General features: G+C 43.6%; 1 long non-coding RNA gene and 2 other non-coding genes across 3 annotated transcripts in view; 1 reads left to right on the top strand and 2 right to left on the bottom strand.

Annotated features, from left to right (window-relative positions):
- Positions 1-12,500, top strand: part of LOC126877817 (uncharacterized) — a 36,991-nt gene that overhangs the window by 14,842 nt on the left and 9,649 nt on the right. The window contains exon 2 of the long non-coding RNA XR_007695351.1: positions 1,325-2,293. This is a non-coding gene — a long non-coding RNA (uncharacterized LOC126877817). The remainder of the gene's footprint in view (positions 1-1,324; positions 2,294-12,500) is intronic.
- LOC126877821 (5.8S ribosomal RNA) lies at positions 151-305 on the bottom strand. The gene has a single exon (XR_007695355.1). It is a non-coding gene; the product is annotated as a 5.8S ribosomal RNA (ribosomal RNA).
- Positions 3,663-5,585, bottom strand: LOC126877822 (small subunit ribosomal RNA). Its single transcript, XR_007695356.1, has one exon. It is a non-coding gene; the product is annotated as a small subunit ribosomal RNA (ribosomal RNA).

Here is a 12,500-nt window from a genome sequence, read left to right as displayed (position 1 = left end):
CGTATCCTCGTTCTTGTACCTTCGTCCGACTCTGAAACGTTCTCTTATATAAAGAAGAACGACGGCGGGTTGTTAAGGCAAGAAGGGACAGAGAGAGACAGATACGGAGAGTAACGATACGCAACGCAAGCAGTCTTAGGTTTACGTGAGCAACCCTCAGCCAGGCGTGGTCCAGGAATTGTATCCGTGGACCGCAATGTGCGTTCGAAATGTCGATGTTCATGTGTCCTGCAGTTCACACGTTGACGCGCAATTAGCTGCGTTCTTCATCGACCCACGAGCCAAGTGATCCACCGTTCAGGGTAATCTTTTATAAATTTACAACAGTTCAATACTCAAATGTACTCTTCTCGGTTCTAGCGAAGCCGAGTTCCGTCACGTTCGACCAACGGGAATCGAACGCGCAGAAGTCGCCATAGGATTGACGACACAAAAACGTTCGAAAAAAAAAGAAAACGACGAACGCGCGAAGATACGCGCGTTCGCCGGCCGGGCGTAAAGTACATTATGATATATAACAACCATCGAGATCGAAGCTCCGTTCGTCAGGAAACGACGGGGATATATACACCCGATTCTGAATCCTCTGTACAGCACACGATCTCGCGAACGAGTAAGCACGGTGGCTAGCCCATGTTATATATGTGTTTGATTCTACTCTCTCGTCCAATTATTCAAGAAACAGCGCGCGTGCATCTCTCCATCGTTCGGGTGATAGTAAAGATTCGATGGGATTCGCGCGGCCGTCCGCCTCGAGCGGTCTTTCGTCCCAATATCCAGAAGCAGAGTTTGAAAAACTCTAGCGACGGCACGGGTGTCCGACTCACGACATCGAGGTTTCGAAGCCGGCGATCCCCTCCGAACGGATGGCGACCACGCGACCGACTGAAAGCATGAAAAATCGACGAAAGATAGAACACATCTCCGTTCGGGTGGTGTTTTTTTTTTTAAAAAAAAAAAAAACAAAAATTCGATGGGACTCGCAGCCATCGTCCTCGCGCGGTCTTTCGTCCCGATATCCAGAAGCAGAGTTTGAAAAACTCTAGCGACGGCACGGGTGTCCGACTCACGACAACGAGGATAGACAGCCGGTCCCCTCCGAACGGGTTATGCGACGATAAACTCGATGAAACTTTAGTCTCGTTCAGGTAGTGTGTGTCTTGTAAATCAAAAATTCGATGGGACTCGCATCCATCGTCCTCGCGCGGTCTTTCGTCCCAACATCCAGAAGCAGAGTTTGAAAAACTCTAGCGACGGCACGGGTGTCCGACTCACGACAACGAGGATAGACAGCCGGTCCCCTCTGAACGGTATATTATATGAGATGATAGACGACAAACTGGATGAAACTTTAAGTCTCGTTCAGGTAGTGTGTAAATCAAAAATTCGATGGGACTCGCATCCGTCGTCCTCGCGCGGTCTTTCGTCCCGATATCCAGAAGCAGAGTTTGAAAAACTCTAGCGACGGCACGGGTCTCCGACTCACGACAACGAGGAAAGACAGCCGGTCCCCTCTGAACGGTATATTATATGAAACTTTAAGTCTCGTTCAGGTAGTGTTTAAATAAAAAATTCGATGGGACTCGCATCCGTCGTCCTCGCGCGGTCTTTCGTCCCGATATCCAGAAGCAGAGTTTGAAAAACTCTAGCGACGGCACGGGTGTCCGACTCACGACAACGAGGAAAGACAGCCGGTCCCCTCTGAACGGTATATTATATGAAACTTTAAGTCTCGTTCAGGTAGTGTTTAAATAAAAAATTCGATGGGACTCGCATCCGTCGTCCTCGCGCGGTCTTTCGTCCCGATATCCAGAAGCAGAGTTTGAAAAACTCTAGCGACGGCACGGGTGTCCGACTCACGACAACGAGGAAAGACAGCCGGTCCCCTCTGAACGGTATATTATATGAAACTTTAAGTCTCGTTCAGGTAGTGTGTAAGTCAAAAATTCGATGGGACTCGCATCCGTCGTCCTCGCGCGGTCTTTCGTCCCGATATCCAGAAGCAGAGTTTGAAAAACTCTAGCGACGGCACGGGTGTCCGACTCACGACAACGAGGATAGACAGCCGGTCCCCTCTGAACGGTATATAATATGAAACTTTAAGTCTCGTTCAGGTAGTGTGTAAGTCAAAAATTCGATGGGACTCGCATCCGTCGTCCTCGCGCGGTCTTTCGTCCCGATATCCAGAAGCAGAGTTTGAAAAACTCTAGCGACGGCACGGGTGTCCGACTCACGACAACGAGGATAGACAGCCGGTCCCCTCTGAACGGTATATAATATACATTATGCGACGGTAGACGATCAACTAGACGAAACTTTAGTCTCGTTCAGGTGGTGTAAAAAAAATTCGATGGGATACGCACGCACGGCTGTCGTCGTCCTCGAGCGGTCTTTCGTCCCAATATCCAGAAGCAGAGTTTGAAAAACTCTAGCGACGGCACGGGTGTCCGACTCACGACATCGAGGCTTCGAAGCCGGCGGCGTTCCCCTCTGAACGAACTTCGGCTAGACTAGTTACGAATCGTTGCTACACATCGTCTTCATCGTCGTCGTCGTCGACATCGACATCATCATCATATCATCATCATCATCATCATCATCATCGGTCATCGTCGCATAGCGGGCCAACATCCACGCGATGCGTCTTCGTTCTAGGTTACCCGATCCACGAGTATGTTACACGTGGTTTCGTTATTTCGAACGAAACGACATACGAAGAGCACACGCCCTTTGGGTAGGAAGCACGTTTCGAGAACGACGAGAGTTTCGATGAAAGAGACGAGAGAAGTCGACGCAGAAGGTATCCATGGATCTTCGAAGAGAACCTTCGAAGATGTATATCGGTATCCTTTCGCTCTGCGCGACTCGCTACAAGTTCTTTCGCTCTCGTCGACTCGTTCTAGACGCTTCGTTCGATCCCAAAGAGGAGTCTTCGATATGTCCCGTTGCTAGGAGGAGAACAAACGCAACACAGACCACGAAACATAGAAGAGAATAGGCGAGCATGATCACTCCGACACGAGGCACTTTAGAGATTTTCTTATTAGTTTGCATGGACTTTTATATTTCGTTTGTACGGTTTCCACGATGCAAATACGAAATACGAGATCGTGACGGCGGGTCTTTCTGTGTACGGCCTCTCGCAGGCGCCACGACTGCATTTCTCTTTACACCTGGTTTCCATCGTAATTTTTTCGTTTGATATCGAGCCTTAACTTTTGTTGGCTCTTTCGAAGCTAGAGTTCCCTTTTATTAGAATTTCATATATATATATATATATTATATGTTATATGTTTTATTCGGAGACGGCGGGTCTTTCTGTTTACGACCTCACGCAGGCGCCTCGAATAAGTTTCATTCGCATTTCGTTTTTATACTTGTATATATATATCTCTTCATCCCGATGATCGAGAGAGAGTGCCACCTTCTCTTCGTATAATTCCGTAGCTGGAGGGTCGTCTCCTCCTTAAGAATATTTCTATTCGTGCCAACGGAGGTTGCCAAGCTCCCTGGCGTTTTCGTTTGTTAAAGTATATAGCTTGTTAATACGTCGTATATACTTTCGTCGATACAGGAGGAGTACGGCTCCTTACCGACCATTGTGATATATATTTCATAGTTTTTATATGTGTTCAAGTCAAATTCTTTTGGTATCGTATCGTTAATGATCCTTCCGCAGGTTCACCTACGGAAACCTTGTTACGACTTTTACTTCCTCTAAATGATCAAGTTTGGTCATCTTCCCGGTAACATCGGCAATGCTTATCACATTGGCCGCGCACCAGTCCGAAGACCTCACTAAATCATTCAATCGGTAGTAGCGACGGGCGGTGTGTACAAAGGGCAGGGACGTAATCAACGCGAGCTTATGACTCGCGCTTACTGGGAATTCCTCGTTCATGGGGAATAATTGCAAGCCCCAATCCCTAGCACGAAGGAGGTTCAGCGGGTTACCCGGGCCTTTCGGCCAGGGAAAACACGCTGATTCCTTCAGTGTAGCGCGCGTGCGGCCCAGAACATCTAAGGGCATCACAGACCTGTTATTGCTCAATCTCGTGCGGCTAGAAGCCGCCTGTTCCTCTAAGAAGATTTGTTTGTACGTTGGTAGTAAAAACCCACCGACCGAAGCCGGGGGCCTTCGAGATACCATAAGTTACGTCTATTTAGCAGGCTAGAGTCTCGTTCGTTATCGGAATTAACCAGACAAATCGCTCCACCAACTAAGAACGGCCATGCACCACCACCCACCGAATCAAGAAAGAGCTATCAATCTGTCAATCCTTCCGGTGTCCGGGCCTGGTGAGGTTTCCCGTGTTGAGTCAAATTAAGCCGCAGGCTCCACTCCTGGTGGTGCCCTTCCGTCAATTCCTTTAAGTTTCAGCTTTGCAACCATACTTCCCCCGGAACCCAAAAGCTTTGGTTTCCCGGAAGCTGCCCGCCGAGTCATCGGAGGAACTTCGGCGGATCGCTGGCTGGCATCGTTTATGGTTAGAACTAGGGCGGTATCTGATCGCCTTCGAACCTCTAACTTTCGTTCTTGATTAATGAAAACATTTTTGGCAAATGCTTTCGCTTCTGTCCGTCTTGCGACGATCCAAGAATTTCACCTCTAACGTCGCAATACGAATGCCCCCATCTGTCCCTATTAATCATTACCTCGGGGCTCCGAAAACCAACAAAATAGAACCGAGGTCCTATTCCATTATTCCATGCACACAGTATTCAGGCGAAGGTAGCCTGCTTTAAGCACTCTAATTTGTTCAAAGTAAACGTATCGGCCCACCTCGACACTCAGTGAAGAGCACCGCGATGGGATATTAGTTGGACCGCCCGCGAGGAGCTAAGCCCACCGATAGGACGTACCACATAATGCCAGTTAAACACCGCGAGCGGTGAACCGACACTGTGACACACAGATTCAACTACGAGCTTTTTAACCGCAACAACTTTAATATACGCTATTGGAGCTGGAATTACCGCGGCTGCTGGCACCAGACTTGCCCTCCAATTGGTCCTCGTTAAAGGATTTAAAGTGTACTCATTCCGATTACGGGGCCTCGGATGAGTCCCGTATCGTTATTTTTCGTCACTACCTCCCCGTGCCGGGAGTGGGTAATTTGCGCGCCTGCTGCCTTCCTTGGATGTGGTAGCTGTTTCTCAGGCTCCCTCTCCGGAATCGAACCCTGATTCCCCGTTACCCGTTACAACCATGGTAGGCGCAGAACCTACCATCGACAGTTGATAAGGCAGACATTTGAAAGATGCGTCGCCGGTGCTAGATGACCATGCGATCAGCACAAAGTTATTCAGAGTCACCAAAACAAACGATGGACGGACAGACGAGCCATCCGCCACCGATTGGTTTTGATCTAATAAAAGCATTCCTACCATCTCTGGTCGGAATCTGTTTGCATGTATTAGCTCTAGAATTACCACAGTTATCCAAGTAAATGTAGGTATGATCTAAGAAACCATAACTGATTTAATGAGCCATTCGCGGTTTCACCTTAATGCGGCATGTACTGAGACATGCATGGCTTAATCTTTGAGACAAGCATATGACTACTGGCAGGATCAACCAGGGATCTTATTCGTATAACAATTCTTATAAATTTCGTTTAAGTTCTCTTCGTGTCGTAGGTGGGACGTAAGCACCGTACGACGAGACTTTTCGTTCTTAAGATAGATATATCTATAAAATATATCTCCTAGCGACGTTCGAGATACACCCATAGTTCAGTAATAATCTTCGAACGCCGCTCGCAGCCACTTTGTAATTCTCAACTCCACCTCCTCTCTTCTCTCTCTCTCTCTCTCTCATAGTCTTATATAAAATGTTTAGAATCGTACTTCTAAAGGAACATTTCCATAATGCTGTCTTCGTGTAAAAAGACTTATTAGAATATCTTAGCGGTAAAGCACGTATACGCACCTCACGCTGAACGAACAAGCGCGTATCCCAGTGCGTCGCGCTGGACATACCGTAAGAATATTCTTTCAATCGGTAGAACATTTTCGGCAGAAGACATACTACGCAAAGATAGTACGCTCCTACCGCCTCATCGGATACTTCTGCGAAAGCAGAAGTTTTTATAGAAAGCAGACGGTTATACTCTTTTGAATGAATCGATGCTCAGTTAGTACAAGCACACACGCATCTAACAATTTTTGTTAGAATACGTACACACAGGTCACCAGCTTCCCGACTCAGGGGAACCTTGCCACGATATTTGGTCATTACGTCCAGGACAGCGACCCGCGGCGCAGCAGTGTAGAGAAAAAACCAGAACGAGAACGGAGGAACAGTCGAGAAATAGCGTAAAATACACTAAGACTCGAGGAGCGGTGACTGAATTCTCAACCGAGGCCGTAGAATAGCCACGCGCTCAACGCTGTTCCGACCGAACCGTCCGGCTCGACGTCTCTCTTATAGATACGAAAGCGCCAGCCGGAAGGCCGGCGCCGGCCGGGCTAGCGGCCGCGCGCTTACGGTGCAAAACCTCCGTAGCAACGTACCGTTCGGAAGGGACGCTGGAACTTAGTCTCGCGAACGCTCGATCACTACTATACAAAGCCAATATCCAACCATCGAAATACATTACCAGACGTTTTATTAACATAATAGAAATGCATTTTTACCAAAAAATTAATTTTTTTTTTCACCGAAAAATTGCATCAGTAAACATACTCTTTTATCGAATACGGACAAAAAATAAGTTTATAATCAATTACAATACGTTAAAATAAGTAGAAATATGCAAAAAAATATATACCTTGTAACGTTAATTAACGAAAAAATTAGAAAAATATCCCAGTCGTGTCAGTTCGACGAACGCTAATTTTTTGAAAAAATCGATAAAAATGTTTAATCCCGACGTATTTAATAGAGATAGAACGATTCCCGTAAAAAAATTCATACCTTGTAACGCTTTTAAACGAATAAACTCGAAAAAACTTTTTCGCCCTCGGAATTTTTCTAAGTCCCAACGTACCGGCTCGGAATTTTTCTATGTTCCAACGACCGGTCGTGTCGGTCCAAACGTTTTTATATCCGTCTGCCGACGATATAAACGCTTAATCCCGACGTATTTTATCGAGTTATAACGTTTTCTTGAAAAATATTCGTACGTTATAACGCTTTTTAACGAATTAATCGAAAAAGAGTGTTCGGTCCGAAAATTTTCTAAGTACGAACGACCGGCGCATAGGTCCGTTTTTAAAATCGTTCTCGGACGGAAATAAACCATTAATCCCGACGTATTTCGTCGAGTTACGTCGATTTATGCAAAAAAATTCATACCTTGTAACGCTTTTTAACGAATAAACTCGAAAAAACTTTTTCGCCCTCGGAATTTTTCTAAGTCCCAACGTACCGGCTCGGAATTTTTCTATGTTCCAACGACCGGTCGTGTCGGTCCAAACGTTTTTATATCCGTCTGCCGACGATATAAACGCTTAATCCCGACGTATTTTATCGAGTTATAACGATTTCTTGAAAAATATTCGTACGTTATAACGCTTTTAACGAATTAATCGAAAAAGAGTGTTCGGTCCGAAAATTTTCTAAGTACGAACGACCGGCCGCATAGGTCCGTTTTTAAAAATCGTTCTCGGACGGAAATAAACCATTAATCCCGACGTATTTCGTCGAGTTACGTCGATTTATGCAAAAAATTCATACCTTGTAACGCTTTTTAACGAATAAACTCGAAAAAAACTTTTCGCCCTCGGAATTTTTCTAAGTCCCAACGTACCGGCTCGGAATTTTTCTATGTTCCAACGACCGGTCGTGTCGGTCCAAACGTTTTTATATCCGTCTGCCGACGATATAAACGCTTAATCCCGACGTATTTTATCGAGTTATAACGATTTCTTGAAAAATATTCGTACGTTATAACGCTTTTTTAACGAATTAATCGAAAAAGAGTGTTCGGTCCGAAAATTTTCTAAGTACGAACGACCGGCCGCATAGGTCCGTTTTTAAAAATCGTTCTCGGACGGAAATAAACCATTAATCCCGACGTATTTCGTCGAGTTACGTCGATTTATGCAAAAAAATTCATACCTTGTAACGCTTTTTAACGAATAAACTCGAAAAAACTTTTTCGCGCTCGGAATTTTTCTAAGTCCCAACGTACCGGCTCGGAATTTTTCTATGTTCCAACGACCGGTCGTGTCGGTCCAAACGTTTTTATATCCGTCTGCCGACGATATAAACGCTTAATCCCCGACGTATTTTATCGAGTTATAACGATTTCTTGAAAAATATTCGTACGTTATAACGCCTTTTTAACGAATTAATCGAAAAAGAGTGTTCGGTCCGAAAATTTTCTAAGTTACGAACGACCGGCCGCATAGGTCCGTTTTTAAAAATCGTTCTCGGACGGAAATAAACCATTAATCCCGACGTATTTCGTCGAGTTACGTCGATTTATGCAAAAAAATTCATACCTTGTAACGCTTTTTAACGAATAAACTCGAAAAAACTTTTTCGCGCTCGGAATTTTTCTAAGTCCCAACGTTACCGGCTCGGAATTTTTCTATGTTCCAACGACCGGTCGTGTCGGTCCAAACGTTTTTTATATCCGTCTGCCGACGATATAAACGCTTAATCCCGACGTATTTTATCGAGTTATAACGATTTCTTGAAAAATATTCGTACGTTATAACGCTTTTTAACGAATTAATCGAAAAAGAGTGTTCGGTCCGAAAATTTTCTAAGTACGAACGACCGGCCGCATAGGTCCGTTTTTAAAAATCGTTCTCGGACGGAAATAAACCATTAATCCCGACGTATTTCGTCGAGTTACGTCGATTTATGCAAAAAATTCATACCTTGTAACGCTTTTTAACGAATAAACTCGAAAAAACTTTTCGCGCTCGGAATTTTTCTAAGTCCCAACGTACCGGCTCGGAATTTTTCTATGTTCCAACGACCGGTCGTGTCGGTCCAAACGTTTTTATATCCGTCTGCCGACGATATAAACGCTTAATCCCGACGTATTTTATCGAGTTATAACGATTTCTTGAAAAATATTCGTACGTTATAACGCTTTTTAACGAATTAATCGAAAAAGAGTGTTCGGTCCGAAAATTTTCTAAGTACGAACGACCGGCCCGCATAGGTCCGTTTTTTAAAAATCGTTCTCGGACGGAAAATAAACCATTAATCCCGACGTATTTCGTCGAGTTACGTCGATTTATGCAAAAAAATTCATACCTTGTAACGCTTTTTAACGAATAAACTCGAAAAAACTTTTCGCCCTCGGAATTTTTCTAAGTCCCAACGTACCGGCTCGGAATTTTTCTATGTTCCAACGACCGGTCGTGTCGGTCCAAACGTTTTTATATCCGTCTGCCGACGATATAAACGCTTAATCCCGACGTATTTTATCGAGTTATAACGATTTCTTGAAAAATATTCGTACGTTATAACGCTTTTTAACGAATTAATCGAAAAAGAGTGTTCGGTCCGAAAATTTTCTAAGTACGAACGACCGGCCGCATAGGTCCGTTTTTAAAAATCGTTCTCGGACGGAAATAAACCATTAATCCCGACGTATTTCGTCGAGTTACGTCGATTTATGCAAAAAAATTCATACCTTGTAACGCTTTTTAACGAATAAACTCGAAAAAAACTTTTTCGCCCTCGGAATTTTTCTAAGTCCCAACGTACCGGCTCGGAATTTTTTCTTCTCTCCAAGACAGGTCCAACGTTTGTAGCACTCTCGACAACTTCTTCTAGTTATAACGTCTAGATCCCGACGTATTTTATCGAGTTATAACGATTTCTTGAAAAATATTCGTACGTTATAACGCTTTTTAACGAATTAATCGAAAAAGAGTGTTCGGTCCGAAAATTTTCTAAGTACGAACGACCGGCCGCATAGGTCCGTTTTTAAAAATCGTTCTCGGACGGAAATAAACCATTAATCCCGACGTATTTCGTCGAGTTACGTCGATTTATGCAAAAAAATTCATACCTTGTAACGCTTTTTAACGAATAAACTCGAAAAAACTTTTTCGCCCTCGGAATTTTTCTAAGTCCCAACGTACCGGCTCGGAATTTTTCTATGTTCCAACGACCGGTCGTGTCGGTCCAAACGTTTTTATATCCGTCTGCCGACGATATAAACGCTTAATCCCGACGTATTTTATCGAGTTATAACGATTTCTTGAAAAATATTCGTACGTTATAACGCTTTTTAACGAATTAATCGAAAAAGAGTGTTCGGTCCGAAAATTTTCTAAGTACGAACGACCGGCCGCATAGGTCCGTTTTTAAAAATCGTTCTCGGACGGAAATAAACCATTAATCCCGACGTATTTCGTCGAGTTACGTCGATTTATGCAAAAAAATTCATACCTTGTAACGCTTTTTAACGAATAAACTCGAAAAAACTTTTTCGCCCTCGGAATTTTTCTAAGTCCCAACGTACCGGCTCGGAATTTTTCTATGTTCCAACGACCGGTCGTGTCGGTCCAAACGTTTTTATATCCGTCTGCCGACGATATAAACGCTTAATCCCGACGTATTTTATCGAGTTATAACGATTTCTTGAAAAATATTCGTACCTTCTAACACTTTTTAACGAGTTATTTGGAGGGGATCTTTCGGCCTTTTCGTAGCGGTGCGAAAAAATTCTAAGTTCCAACGTCCCGGTCACGTTGGTCCGGAGGATGAAATTTTTTAAAAAAATAAAGTGAAATCGTTACGTTCGACTAGATTTCGTCGATACGTAACGATTTCACACAAAATTTCGATACGTTATAACGCTTTTTGGCGAGTTATTTCGAGTTGAACATTCGGTACTTTCGTAACGGGGCGAAAAAATTCTAAGTTCCAACGTCCCGGTCACGTTGGTCCGGAGGATGAAATTTTTTAAAAAAATAAAGTGAAATCGCTACTTTCGACTAGATTTCGTCGAAACGTAACGATTTCACGCAAAATTTCGATACGTTATAACGCTTTTTGGCGAGTTATTTCGAGTTGAACTTTCGGTACTTTCGTAACGGTGCGAAAAAATTCTAAGTTCCAACGTCCCGGTCACGTTGGTCCGGAGGATGAAATTTTTTAAAAAAATAAAGTGAAATCGCTACTTTCGACTAGATTTCGTCGAAACGTAACGATTTCACGCAAAATTTCGATACGTTATAACGCTTTTTGGCGAGTTATTTCGAGTTGAACTTTCGGTACTTTCGTAACGGTGCGAAAAAATTCTAAGTTCCAACGTCCCGGTCACGTTGGTCCGGAGGATGAAATTTTTTAAAAAAATAAAGTGAAATCGCTACTTTCGACTAGATTTCGTCGATACGTAACGATTTCACGCAAAATTTCGATACGTTATAACGCTTTTTAGCGAGTTATTTCGAGTTGAACTTTCGGTACTTTCGTAACGGTGCGAAAAAATTCTAAGTTCCAACGTCCCGGTCACGTTGGTCCGGAGGATGAAATTTTTTAAAAAAATAAAGTGAAATCGCTACTTTCGACTAGATTTCGTCGATACGTAACGATTTCACGCAAAATTTCGATACGTTATAACGCTTTTTAGCGAGTTATTTCGAGTTGAACTTTCGGTACTTTCGTAACGGTGCGAAAAAATTCTAAGTTCCAACGTCCCGGTCACGTTGGTCCGGAGGATGAAATTTTTTAAAAAAATAAAGTGAAATCGCTACTTTCGACTAGATTTCGTCGAAACGTAACGATTTCACGCAAAATTTCGATACGTTATAACGCTTTTTGGCGAGTTATTTCGAGTTGAACTTTCGGTACTTTCGTAACGGTGCGAAAAAATTCTAAGTTCCAACGTCCCGGTCACGTTGGTCCGGAGGATGAAATTTTTTAAAAAAATAAAGTGAAATCGCTACTTTCGACTAGATTTCGTCGAAACGTAACGATTTCACGCAAAATTTCGATACGTTATAACGCTTTTTGGCGAGTTATTTCGAGTTGAACTTTCGGTACTTTCGTAGCGGTGCGAAAAAATTCTAAGTTCCAACGTCCCGGTCACGTTGGTCCGGAGGATGAAATTTTTTAAAAAAATAAAGTGAAATCGCTACTTTCGACTAGATTTCGTCGATACGTAACGATTTCACTGATAATTTCGATGCGTTATAACGCTTTTTCTCGAGTTATTTCGACTCGAACGTTCGAACAGTGGCGAATATTTCAAAGTCCCTGCGACGCAACGATACGCTCTTACGCGTTGCTCGCTCGCTCCGCTCGCTCGAAAAAAAAAGTAGCCCAACCCAAAACCAATCCCTTTAGCGTTCGTTCTTCGATTTCATCGAAATCTTCGTTCGAACGCTTGGGATCGGTTTTGGGTTGGGCTATATTCGTCCGAGCGAGCGCAGCGAGCGAGCATTTGTCGCGATTATTTTCCTCGTTTTCGTCTCTCTCGTGAAACGGGAAAAAACGTGGAAAACGGGAAAAAACGGGAAAAAACGGGAAAAAACGCGAAGAAACGGGAAAAAACGCGGAAAAACGTTTAAAAATATTT

Source organism: Bombus huntii, unplaced genomic scaffold (genome assembly GCF_024542735.1).
Source record: "Bombus huntii isolate Logan2020A unplaced genomic scaffold, iyBomHunt1.1 ctg00000252.1, whole genome shotgun sequence".
NCBI lineage: Eukaryota > Metazoa > Arthropoda > Insecta > Hymenoptera > Apidae > Bombus > Bombus huntii.
The sequence above is the reverse complement of the archived record's forward strand: the minus strand, read 5'-3'. Positions and strand labels throughout refer to the sequence as shown.